A 13,273-nucleotide genomic window follows, 5' to 3' on the forward strand; every position below is an offset into this window, starting at 1 on the left:
ACGAAGTCGGTGAAATGTCCCTTTCGTTTAGTTCATTCCATTAGCAGCACAGACATACAAGGACTTCCGACCTATTCTTTAATAGTATTGGTATATGCGCATGTACACGTTAGGCACTGACAATATCACGCATAAAAGGCCAGTAAAAGAGAAATGCTTTTTTTCTTTTGTGCGTGAATATATTTGCATCTAAACGGGGAATCACCCTTTTGTTTAGTTCATTTAAATTAGCAGATACGTGTATTATTGTAGGAGATACGGAAATTGTACACGTGCATCGTACATGTGGCCACAGACGAAATTATAATAATAGTAATAATAGGTGTATAAGTTTATAAATTAGATAAGTACATAGAATTAACAGCAGTAAATAATATATGAACAGTAAGTAATATAATTGTAGAGAATAGAAATATACACTTACTTAAAATTTGTGTAAGTGCACTGGTAAAGGCCTTACCTTTGACATAATCTTTTATTTTTTAATTTTTACATTACCTTTGAAATTTTTGTGAATCACATTTTTTTTATTTTATCTGGAAGAAAGTTATAAAGTCGTGTCGCTGTGTATATAATTCCGAACACGCACTGACTTTATCACTGGGATTTTGGTCGAGATTATTTTTAAGTGTTGTGTAAGAAGAATATTATGTGAACAACAAAATTAAGTAATACAACTATAAATAAAAATAACCATAAAAATAGCAGCACAATAACAGCAAGAATAATAGCAACAAGCATATTTTATTAAAAAATGTTCAATGAATCGGTATAATTATTTCCGTCCATTCTAGGCAGTGAGGAATACATTTATGGTAGTTAGTCTCAGATTTTTTATACTGAAAAAAATCCTATTTTATAATCTACACCAGAGGTTCCCAAACTTTTTTGTGTCGTAGACCCCTTGCCATGTTTTTCTGTTTTTGGTAGACCCCCTACTTACCTGATATTGATTTTTTGTAAATGTCTAACTGTAGTGAAGTTTAGTGTTAAAAACTTAAAGTAAAAAGACATGTTCAGTTTTATACATTTATTAATTGAATTTAAATTAAAACTACTAAAAATAAAATTTTGTATCAGTTATATAAAATAAACGTAACATAAAATAAACTTATCAACATTTGGCGTCAATTTTGTAAGGTTTAATCTTAAGTCTCCTCGGCTAATGATGTACAGTCTGTTTCTTTTTTTCGTTAGGAGATTGGTAACAGCGCTGAACCCCCTTTCCACTAGGTATGTCGATGGAAAGAAAATTAAAAATTTCCTCACTATATTCCATAATACGGGATAAGTAACGGGTATGTTTTATTGCAGCCAGAAGTGCTGATATCCGTGCTTAAACTGAACCTTAAGTTCTTCGTTTGTACTTATTTCAGTCAGTTCCTCTTGTTTTATGACATTCGTTTCTTCTATGTCACCATATGGGTTAATTATCCACGGTGGTATTACCATAGTCAAAACATCCTCAAACCTAGTTTCAAAATCTGAATAGAGGGTATTTAAATGTTGAACGTAGGTTAAAACGTCGTCTTCCTGGCAGTTTGTCTGTGACAAATTGGGGAACTTCGAAAATTCGCCCCGTCCAATATTTTGCTTCATTAGTTTAACTCTGGCAAGACCGGCTGATAAGATGGACTTTGTTTTAATCAAATTTAGACTGTCGCCTTGTAACTGCAAATTAACCATATTAAATTTTGTAAGCAAATCTGTTAAAAAGGCGATGTCTGTTTTCCACTTCATTAAATTGTCTTTTAAAATTTTATCTTTAGTATCCAGAAATTCTAAAATAGTCTCAAAAAGTGCAAAAAATCTTGTCAAACATAAGCCTTTCGACAGCCAGCGTACTTCAGTGTGAAGGAGTAATTGATGAAAGTGTTCGTCATTTTCTTCACACAACTGCGCAAATAACCGCGTATTCAACGCGTTGCTTCGGATTCGGTTTACTGCATCAATGACTAATTGAAGAGATTCATGTAATCTAACACTCAAATTTTTAGCAACTAAATGTTGTCGATGGATGACACAATGTATTGCTAACACCCCTGGCACATTTTGTTTTAAATAGCTTATAAATCCACGATAACGTCCAACCATGGCAGGTGCTCCATCTGTAGCTACTGACATTATATTTGATAAAGGGATTGCTTTTTCAATGAAGTAATCCTTCAAAACATGAAATATTGATTCACCTTTAGTGTCAGTTAGGTGTAAGTAAATAGGTACTATCAGTGTATGTTGAGATCCACTATTGTGGACCCCCATTTTCATTTCATGGACCCCCAATTTTTTTTTCGCTGACGTAGACCCCTTGCAGGTTATCATAGACCCCTGGGGGTCGATATAGACCACTTTGGGAATCACTGATCTACACAATACATGTGCACAAGGTGAAAAATAAAAAAAAGTCGGACAGGTAGTAGTTGTATAGTAAGAACAGACTCCAATATAAATAAGCAAATAAATAATTACATAAATAAAATTTAATTAAAAATTTAATTTCATAAAATTTGTCAGTCAACCACAAAATTTTCCAATTTCAATTTTCTAACTAAAGGCAATACTTATATGTTATATAATGTCGGGTGATACGTCTGACATTTTCTGCGACGATATTTCGGGTTCAATCACATCGGTACTAAAAGAAAAAAAATCAGGCATCAAACCGTGAAAACAAAAGACCGCATATTATACTGTCAAGGTATGATCAATATGTGTAGTGATTATACTTACAAATTCGACAAAATAGTACAAGCAATTATAGGCAAAAATGGAGGACGCTTTTTATTCTTAAATTTAATCACTTTTAATTAAAGATCGTCGGTGTAATATTGAATTGTACCAATGTGTAAAAACACTGTCATCAAAACTAAAAGCTGAACGGCAATAAAATGAAACTCTCACTACTAACCAAAAGATGGTATCTTGATGTTATTGTGTACATTCTCGAGAGTTTGTTCTTGTGAAAATAAAATTATTTGCTTACCGTTTGCTCAAAATCCCACAATTCACATCGATGTTAGCATCGAAAAAATCCTTGTTGGCAAATTTAGCCTGACAATCTTTAACATCATTTACGGAACTGAAAACAACAAAAAAATATTACATTTTTACCGTAAAAAATAAATACTTATAATAAATATTGATTTAAATATTGCATTTAATTTTCACCTGTTCCGAGTTCTTTCTGTCTTTTTGACATTGCACTTCCTCTTTTTCCGGTGCATACTGGGTGGCTTACCACGTATCCACTTTCGACCTAAAACACAAATAACATTTTATAAAAATCAATAACGTAAGTACCCTAATTCATAACCTAATTATCATTGTTAAAAATGCTCAAATAATGATTACTTACCCATGTTGAATGAAATAAATTATTTGGGGATGCTTCGGTTAAAAACTGTGGAGTTTAAAAATAATATTATTCGTAAACAAAGTAACAAATTCGTCAATTATATGTCCGCGCGGGCTGACTGCGAATGTCACATATACATACACTAGCAATAATAATAAAAAATGAAGGACGACTGACGTAGGTATGTATGCATGTATTTGTTAGGCAGGCGATCTCTCCGGGGCCCCTGCCCCCCGGCCCGTGTTTCACCTACCCTAGCCAGCCCGACTCAAGAAAGTGCGAATGAGACAATAACAAAAAAGCTAGTTAAATATACGTTGAATTTGTGGCCACCAAATTCGGCTTTTGAAGCAAATAAAACTTTTTTCAGTGAAGATTCAAATTTTATTGTATAGTTCATTATATGCCTGAGACGGGATATGTGAGATTTTTTCAAAAAATATCTTCCATTTGGTCACAAAAAATTGCCAAAGATGCCTCGTAAAATCATGTAAAATCGTCATCTTCTGGGGCCTATATTCTATAATTTAAGGCAAAAATCGAAAATCTGATCCATATGCGTACTTTATATTTACCATGTCTTTTAACTAAAAAAAAAAAAAACAGTTTACTCTAGTATTTTAGCCGTAAATCCAAATTAAAATTTTGTATGAAACAGGCACCGCAGCCGTTCCTCTTAAATAAAGATATTATTAATAAGAGGTGTGAAAGTTATTTCTAATAGGCTTCTCCGAGAAAAATTTTCAATGTTGACAACATACTTGACTCATGGCATACTAAAACTGGAAAGCGGTCTATAAATAAGTGTTTCATAAGTAGGTAATTATTTTTCCCTTGAGTACAGCACTGGTAAAGCCACCGCGATTCCGGATCCTATTAATTAATGTCATTATTATAACGTAAATAAAAGCCTAACTTTCATCTATTGAAACATCTCTACTGTCAATGTAAAACATCTCTATTGCAATTGACAATGGAGGACATATCCACCAATGATAAAAGAGAAAGCGTTCACTTTTTGCCTAGAATCATGCCGGATATATTCGCAGACACAACGGTTCCTTTAATCTTTACGTGCGCCAGTTTTCAGTATGACGTAACTATAACATCTTGCTTTATTCACATTCAAACATTTCATAACACACCACATTTTTACCCATTAGTTTCGGGGAAAAAGCAACGTTTTGACACGCAGTCCGCTTCATTTACACGCAAGCATATGTATTTAATTATAAAATTAGGCAGATGCCTCTCGCATTACTTTCGGGCAAAAAGCAAAAGTGTTGAAACACATTCTTTTTAATCTATTGATTTCTTCACGTGGTAAAATACATACAGTGTGACTTGAACTAATCATTAAATTTGTCAAAACCCATCACTATTTGGGGAAACGAAATGAAATATAGTAGATTCATTAAAAAGAAAACTAACGTCCCTTTCTTAATGATATTCTAAATTATATTTTAATGTTATTACATTCGTTATTTGCAGGATTCTACTGTATGGATACTTTAATGGATACTTTCACGGGACGTTGTGTTCAAGTGGATTTTAAAATCTAAAAAAATGGCGTCTACGCTTTTCCAAATTCGGTTAAAAATACACCTAGGCGATTTCATCGATGGTTTTTGGGAGCGTTTCTTGGACAGGTATGTACACGTATGATAATTGGGAACTTTTCAGAATGTTTTAGCGGCAGTGTTATAAATGATTATTAGTATTATGACATAAGACGACTGCATATTACGTGTAGTTTTTTCTGGCTGCTATTTGACATACATTTTAAAACTTTGACATAGTTGTCCACTCATTCGTTGCGGACGTGTTTTAACCGCTCCGGTTTGTTTGATCCTTTCAGAAGGTTTCCCTTGCTAAGAGATCGCTGAAAATTGTTCAGCATCCGTGTTTTATATAGTGCTTACCTTCTTATTTCACGAAATGTGCGTAACTTCTACCGTTTAGCCGGAATTTGCAATTATTATAGCATTTTAAACCGATTAATTTTTAAAAGTGAAGCTAGAACGAAGATTTCTCAATGCAGTCGAAGATTTTATACCTGACTCAAGTGTCAAGTGGTGTTGGGATTTACGGGACCTTTTCAACCGAGGATGTCTGCATGGAGGACAGATAAGCCATATTTTGTTTAAAGTTTTTGTCTTTGTTTTTATTTTCTGTTTTTGTTTATGTATTTTGTTACAGATGACACTCATAAACTTCACTTTGACTTTGGTTCAAGATTTTGCTTATGATAGCCTGCGATAAGCGAGCCCTAAGAGTCTGAGACAGAGGTGTGAAATCGTCGGATCACGACAATAGAAAGAACGTATTGGAGCCAGGAAGGAGTCTGAAAGGGTCGAGAGGATGCACTAGGTGGCATGAAAGGCTGGGAGGTGACTGGAGAGACTAAGGTAAACTAGGATGAGGTGATTTTGCACAGCGGTGCTGCCAAGGTCTGTTATCTATGTGAGGATATTGTGTCGGCGCTCTTTATTGGCAGCAGACACATGTCAGCGCTATATTAGCGGCGGACACATGCCTGAACGGATAACGAGCCTCGTGCTGGCACAGTTGGTGGACGGGGTAGTCTCTCTCCCTGCAGCAGCTGGTACAGTTCCTTCGCTACCTAGGACTCTTGCAGCAGAGTCTCCATCTTCTGTCTTCGTCGAGCGTCACAGCGGTGCTGCCAAGGTTTGTTGTCTATGTGAGGATGTTGTGTCAGCGCTCTTTATTGGCAGCAGATACATGTCAGCGCTATATTGGCGGCAGACACATGCCTGAACGGATGACGAACCTCGTGCTGGCACAGTTGGTCTAAATAACAAATGTAGATCCTAGGAAATAAATTGTACAGCGCCCTTGAGGTGATTTTTCACAAAAACGGCGCTATACAAATTATCCAATTATTATTATTATTAATTGCCATTATCGCCGAGTCTGTAAATTTTGCAATATATATTAATAAAATGATACAAAATGCCTAACTGTTATTAAAATGTCATTTGCAGGGTTTTGAAAACGTCTTTGCAGTCTGCGTTTTTCAGTATTCGAGAAAGCCGAGTAATGACAGCCGGCGTTACGTTACTTACATACGTTACTGGCGTTGCTTCAGAAATATCGTCAAGTCGTGATGACTGTGCAACGCTTTGACTCGACGTTCTGAACAAAGGACAGCGCAGAATCCTGAATGCACTTTCTCAAGGTAAATATTATCATGTTCATACTATTATTATAACGTAAATAAAAGCCTATCTTTCATCTATTGAAACATCTCTACTGTCTGTTTATTGCAATTGACAATGGAGGAAATCTCCACCGGGCGTCGTGGAACTTCAGAAATATCTAAAAATATAAGTTTGAAATTAAAGTTGTCAGCCGGCTTTAAGCGTTTCTTGAACAGGTATACAATGGCACAAGTATGATGGTTGGGAATTATCAGATAATGTTTTACAAGAAAGTCACGTGAAATGATAAAAGAGAAAGCGTTCATTTTTTGCCTACAATCATGCCGGATATATTCGCAGACACAACGGTTCCTTTAATCTTTACGTGCGCCAGTTTTTAGTTTCAGTATGACATAACTTTTTCTATTATGACGTTTCTTTATCTTTTTGCTGTACCGAGTTGAAAATGAATATAACGTTACATATATATTAATATAATGGCTAACTGTTATCTAATGTAATTTGCAGGATTTAGAAACGTATTCTGCTGTCTGCGTTTTCCAATTGACGTTGACATAACTTTTTCTATTATGACGTTTCTTTATCTTTTTGCTGTACCGAGTTGAAAATGAATATAACGTTACATATATATTAATATAATGGCTAACTGTTATCTAATGTAATTTGCAGGATTTAGAAACGTATTCTGCTGTCTGCGTTTTCCAATTGACGTTCAGCGCTTTGACTCGACATTCTGAACAAAGGACAGTGCAGAATTCTGGCACTTTCAGGTGAATAGTATCATGTTCATAATATTGCATTCGAACAACATCAAATAGTAAATATGAAATTTGGCACAAACATCTTGCTTCATTCACATTCAAACATTTCATAACACACCACATTTTAACCCGTTAGTTTTGGGCAAAAGGAAAAAGTGTTGACACGCAGTCCGCTACATCTACACGCAAGCATATGTATTTAATTATCAGAGTTGTGCCGTTTAGAAAGCCTCATGCTATTTATAGGAAAGGAACGAAACAACCGCAAATGGCTCGAAACGCCGTTTGCAGTTGTTGCGTTCCTTTTCTGGTTCGGTTCGGAGCTTATAATCACAGGGGCCCAACTACAAAAACTGGTGTTTTGAGTTAAGCTGGGTTTTGGTAATGCCATTATAATATTTATTAGTGACACGAAGCGGACCTTAAAGTTACAAAGTTTGTTTGCATAATTCTATTAGATAGTAAGTTACATCAGGCGTTTCAATTATTGACTATCATTGTAACATTTGAAAGTCAACACAATGCAATAAGATTAAAATACAAGACGCGTTGGACGCCATTGTAATATTTAAAATTCATAGCTATAAAATTCATGTTGAGCGTCAAATTATCATACAAAAGTTAAAACGCTACACTTGAGACAAGAAAACATGAGGCGACTCTTTAATTATAATATTCAAATAACATATCTCAAGATCGTGCACTGTGTTCGTAGATGGCTAATAAACCCCTATGTTTAAATATATATGTTTAAACATAGGGTACAAGTAATATCTATTACAAAATGTATGTAATTAGTTCTGGCCCGCTATTTGATATTACATTTGAAACTTTGACAATCGCCATTAACGCCGATTCTGTAAATTTTGCACAATTCTTCTGATCATTTGTCTCTTATTGCAGATTTTTTTGTTGTACCAAGTTAAAAACATTAAAATACTATATATTAATAAATGAATTAACAATATGCATAATTTTTTTCGTTTGCAGGATGTCAAAACCTTTCTCTACCGTCTGCGTTTTCAAGTCCTCGAGAATGAATGAACTTCAGCCGGCGTTACTTTGAACTGGAACTAATTTCACAATCCTCTCTATGTCTTTCCAAAGGCGTGATGAAAATGATGACACTTCAACGCTTTGATATTTTAAAGTTACTAATCATCCATGAATGGTATAATTATGGAACTAATTACATAACTAGCTTGCCAGTTAATATATCTACTTAAATCGGAAACGATCAAGGTTTTTAATTGGACGGCCAATTTGTTCATTTAAAATTTGTTCACAGACGAATGGAATGGAACATTACCAACTCCTCAAAGTTGCGTACCATCATGAAATAGTTTTACCGTCAAGTACGATTTGCCAAGATGTTATTAGCGCACTTTACGGAGATTCTCATTCTGTAGCGATTCAAATTTATTCAGTGACAGAGCGATACTGTGTCCCAAAAATGTAGATGCACGTAAAATTAACGAAAAAGTCTTGCTTATGAAATGACAATTTAAATCGCAGGGTCAAACTTTTAATCAGATTGGTGTTTATTTACCAGAACCCGTCTTTACGCATGGGCAATTGTATGTAGCTTGCTCCAGAGTCATAACAATAAATTCATTAAAAATTCAAATAGTCGACGGAAGTCCTCAAGGTGTAAATCAGGCTGGAGTTTCAACCCAAAACATTGTTTACAGGTAAATTTTAGATTAGGTATTGTCGTTTCATATCTATTTAAACCAGTAAATTTAATCTATTTAAGACTAATCTTCCCATTTTAAATTTATTCGCAGGGTTAAATACATACAATGTGACTTGAACTTATCATTTGATGATAACGCAAACCTAAATTTGTCACTATTTGAGGGAACTGTTGATTTTTATCATTAGGAAAATTTAGTTTCAGATTAAATAGATTCCCAAAAGCATTTTAACTATTTTTATATTCTGTTTAAACTTTAAAAAGTAAAACAAGTTCAAACTCAAAATACTTATATCGAATCAGATTTAAAAAAAATAAATACACTTTAATGAAATTAAAACGTTGTTTGATTTTTACTTATTTCCAAAATCTGTTATTTTATTTTATTTATTTCATTCAAAAAACAGTGTTTTACATAAAAAGCATACTCTGCACATCTCACTAGGGCATTTCAATCGGTAGCTTGACATAGGTAAATAGGTTTGCTCAGCTAGATCAGTGAGCTAAATTAAAATGTATTTATGTAAGGTAAGTTTTTAGATTCTCACGGCCAAAAGCATTTTTGTTGTTTGTTTTTGGGGTGTTATGCCGTGTTGCGCTAACTCCTTCTTTAGCCGACGTTTCGGACAGCGTCGGCTAAAGAAGGAGTTAGCGCAACACGACATAACACCCCAAAAACAAACAACAAAAAAGTATTTATGTAAGTTCAAGTAGTTGTAGGTAGTAAACAATTATATTTTTAACGTCTTACTTTTAAGTAAAGAGAGTGAAATGTGTATATTTCTTTTCTACGGTTTATACTGTGGATTCCAAATTGTCGAGGCATATTCCAGTGTACTTCTGACTCATACAAAAGTTAAAACGCTTTTAACACGCGAGGCAACAAAACACAAGTGTCTTAGCGCGTTGTTCAGTTCAAAGTTTTTACAGCTTTAAAACCACTATTCCATATTATATGTATTGTGAGAAGTGTGCATTAACCCAAAGACGTCACAATTCAAGTGTTGTGTAAATCAGACGTTAAATTTGTCAAATCTAACATGTTTTGCATATTCTTTGTAAACAACAAACAAACTATATCTGTACATTTATATTGAATGTTTTGTTACCCAATAAAAAAATATTTTAAGCATTTATGTTATAACGTGTTTCTTTCCACCACCATTTTCAATATGCATTTCATTATAGGTAAAGACTTCCATTATAGGGGTCGATGTATAAAATGTTTAAGACTTATAAAAGAAAATATACGCTATATATGTTGAATGTGAGGTGTAATCGATAAACTGTTTTTAATTGAACTGTTAGCAAATAAATTAAGCTGCAAAAAAAACATTCATCAGCTCAAATGTAAACAGAGACGGCAGCGACGGCAGTGGCTCAAATGTCATACTAAAACCACAGATAAATTATAGATAGATAGATGGATGCTTTGGAACAACCAGTTTTTATTACAAATATTTAAGGCTAATCAAACTTAAAAACGTATTCCAATAAATTGGGTCCACATACAATGATAAAGATTTTTCATTTAATAATCAAAAATAACATAGGTAATGCTTCATTCACATTCTGATTTTTTTGCGTTATAAATATTAAGTAGGTTGAAGTAACGATTTTTTTTTTTATTAAAGGTTTTTGCATTTCGCGATTAATAATAATCATTTAATTTAGGGTGGCGGTCATGAGAACCGTCGCCCCGGGAGCCATTCATACATAGCATGATCCCTTTATTTTTTTAACCAGTAGGTAACATATTTCGTTTTGCATATATATATTTTTTTTAATTAAATTAATGATAATTCTTATAAAGCCATTTCTGCGAAAAATTAGCTCGGTGACGCTGTAATCTACCAGGAGCATAGACGTTTGGGAAAGTAATTTACTATTAAAAACGGTTTATTCAATTGTTTTTGTTTTTTTAAATAAACTTATTTCAGTTAAAAGTTTTTAAATATGGGTACTGTCGCCCCGTAGTGAAAAAATGATCAGTATATTTCTTTCTTTAATTTTGTAGTCCCACACTCTTCGTCTCATCTACACCCAAACATCAAATGGCTTAGTACATTTACCCATTAGTTGCCTGCAACGGGCGAAAAGCTAATTTTAGGCACATACATTCAAACATACATATATTTGAATAAATTTGTGGGCACACACTCAATGCTTCATGCACATGCAAACATACATATTACATTTATAAACATTTTTGCTCACACTCAGCTTCACTCTTAATACGCAATATTTCACTTTCAAATAAATGGATTTAGCTTTATTAATTCAAAACATGATTTATTATTCGGGGGAGACGGAAAAATACGCACTTTTAATTTTAATTTCGTTCATAGTCAATTACGCGATACAAAATATTTCATAGACACTGCTGCCAACCAAAAAAAATTAAGTATTGCCATATAAAATAAATAATATCATCGTGTATAATTAATCCATATTAATACGTAAGTCAATGTAACAATTATAACAAATAATCAACATATAATTAAATAAAATAACCCGAATAACAACCAAATAGAATAAAATGTGATGTAGTTTAGGTGAGGTTAGCTTAGAACATGAAAAATAGGTATTTGAATCAAATCACAAACCAGTCTATACAAACCTAGCGTAGCCCACAAACTACTTGAAAACTGGGATATAACTCTTAAGGGGACGCGAGCAGGCGTTATTAAAGGGGCAATTTTTTGTTACAGAAAATAGGTATTAGAATTAAATCACAAACCAGTCTATACAAACCTAGCGTAGCCCACATACTATTTGAAAACTGGGATGTAACTCTTAAGGGGACGCGAGCAGGCGTTATTTAAGGGGCAATATATGTCACTTAAAAATTTGTAGTCCCACACCCTCGCCTCATCTACATTCAAATACTACACCGCGCGATTAATTTTTACCCATCAGTTGCCTGCAACGGGCAAAAAGCTAGTACATATAGTAATACGCAGTTTCTTTGTTTTATTTGGTCGCTTAAAATTAGGCGAAAATCGACCACTCGAACCTTCAAGTCGCTCACACTCTAGGTTCGTATTCGCGTGCTTGAAAAAATTTGCCTTTCATTTGTTTCGTGTTCAAGCAAAAGGCGACCGAGACGCCTCTCTGCGGGAAAAGAATTCAAGTTCAATTCAGCGTGCCAAAATGTGAACAGGATTCAACCAGCTTTTTTAGAAACTCGGCCGGATTCGTACGGCGGGAAAATTAGCGGAACTCTGTCGGCGGAAACTGGAAGCGTTCGAGGAGCGCCATACTCGAGAACCGCGGTTCACTCTCCCGCCGCCAGGACTGCCCCACTATATAAAAATTTGATTTGCGTCAGAGCTTCCAAATCTGGGAATCGTACCACGTGGTCTGCCGAATTTTGCAGAAATCACGAGTGTTGCCACGCGCGCGGTTTCGAAACGGCCAAATTTTGGTGCATTTTCGCAACGTTTCGTTTTCATCGATCGGGATGATCTGCAAAACATTTTCTCCTTCACCGTTTATGTTTTTATTCAACATCGAACGCACCCCGAACGCGAAATCATAAAAAAAAAATTTCTTGCGCCTTTTTGCTCGAAAATTTTGCGTTTTTCGCATTACTCTAACGTAAATTAAAAACACGATTGATTCTTATCGAGCGTCGGGTATGAATTGATCGGGTATCGTTGATTTTGTTTTTTAAATTTCACGAAAGATGTTTTTAAATTTCCCGATTTTTAGGGTAATAGGTTTAATTTATGTCTAAATGTTTTTCTTTTCATAATGGTATCATCGGTAGTCACGTGGCCATTTTTTTTTCTCAAAATGGCGTCCTCTTTTAACTAAATAACCGCATTTTTTACGCGTCTGTTTGTTTTCTGTGTGTTTCAAAATATTGGAAAGTCCGTCGAAATGGATATCGATAATGGATAATAGATGAGTTGAGATTATTCTCAAGTTCCGTGTGTCTTTGACAAGTTGCCCAATGCCCAATTGGAAATCGAATTTGCACTCATGAACGCGACGAAGAAAACAATGGTGCCTATCTGCAAGCTTTGATCGAAAATGAACTTAAAGTGAGTTTTACCCATAATATAACGTAATAATTTATATTAATAAATGATTATACAAATGCCTAACTGTCATTTGTAGGGTTCTGAAACGTCTAGGCTGTCGAAATATCGTCTCTAACAACGCTTCGACTAGACGTTCTGGACAAAGGACAGCGCAGAATTCTAGCATCTTCTCAAGGTGAATATTATCATGTTATAATTAATTAATTAATGTCATTATTATAACGTAAATA

At 34.4% G+C, this 13,273-nt stretch overlaps 2 long non-coding RNA genes across 7 annotated transcripts in view; one reads left to right on the forward strand and one right to left on the reverse strand.

The window, feature by feature from the left end:
- LOC149408969 (uncharacterized) overlaps positions 1-13,273 on the forward strand; it is a 54,480-nt gene that overhangs the window by 35,999 nt on the left and 5,208 nt on the right. The window contains exons 3-8 of one of the 6 annotated variants that reach the window (XR_016305337.1): positions 4,847-5,004; positions 5,555-5,763; positions 6,361-6,554; positions 7,207-7,307; positions 8,289-13,043; positions 13,120-13,218. This is a non-coding gene — a long non-coding RNA (uncharacterized LOC149408969). Of the gene's footprint in view, positions 1-4,846; positions 5,005-5,554; positions 6,555-7,044; positions 7,086-7,206; positions 7,308-8,288; positions 13,219-13,273 lie in introns of those variants that run through there. The other 5 variants (XR_016305338.1, XR_016305336.1, XR_016305334.1 and 2 more) reach the window with 5 other exon arrangements.
- On the reverse strand, positions 2,574-4,121 carry LOC149408970 (uncharacterized). The gene is made up of 3 exons (XR_016305331.1): positions 3,356-4,121; positions 3,169-3,256; positions 2,574-3,079 (listed from the first exon to the last, which is right to left on the reverse strand). It is a non-coding gene; the product is annotated as an uncharacterized LOC149408970 (long non-coding RNA).

Source organism: Hesperophylax consimilis, unplaced genomic scaffold (assembly GCF_061612785.1).
Source record: "Hesperophylax consimilis isolate HC1 unplaced genomic scaffold, BYU_Hcon_1.0 scaffold_40, whole genome shotgun sequence".
In the NCBI taxonomy this organism is placed as follows: domain Eukaryota; kingdom Metazoa; phylum Arthropoda; class Insecta; order Trichoptera; family Limnephilidae; genus Hesperophylax; species Hesperophylax consimilis.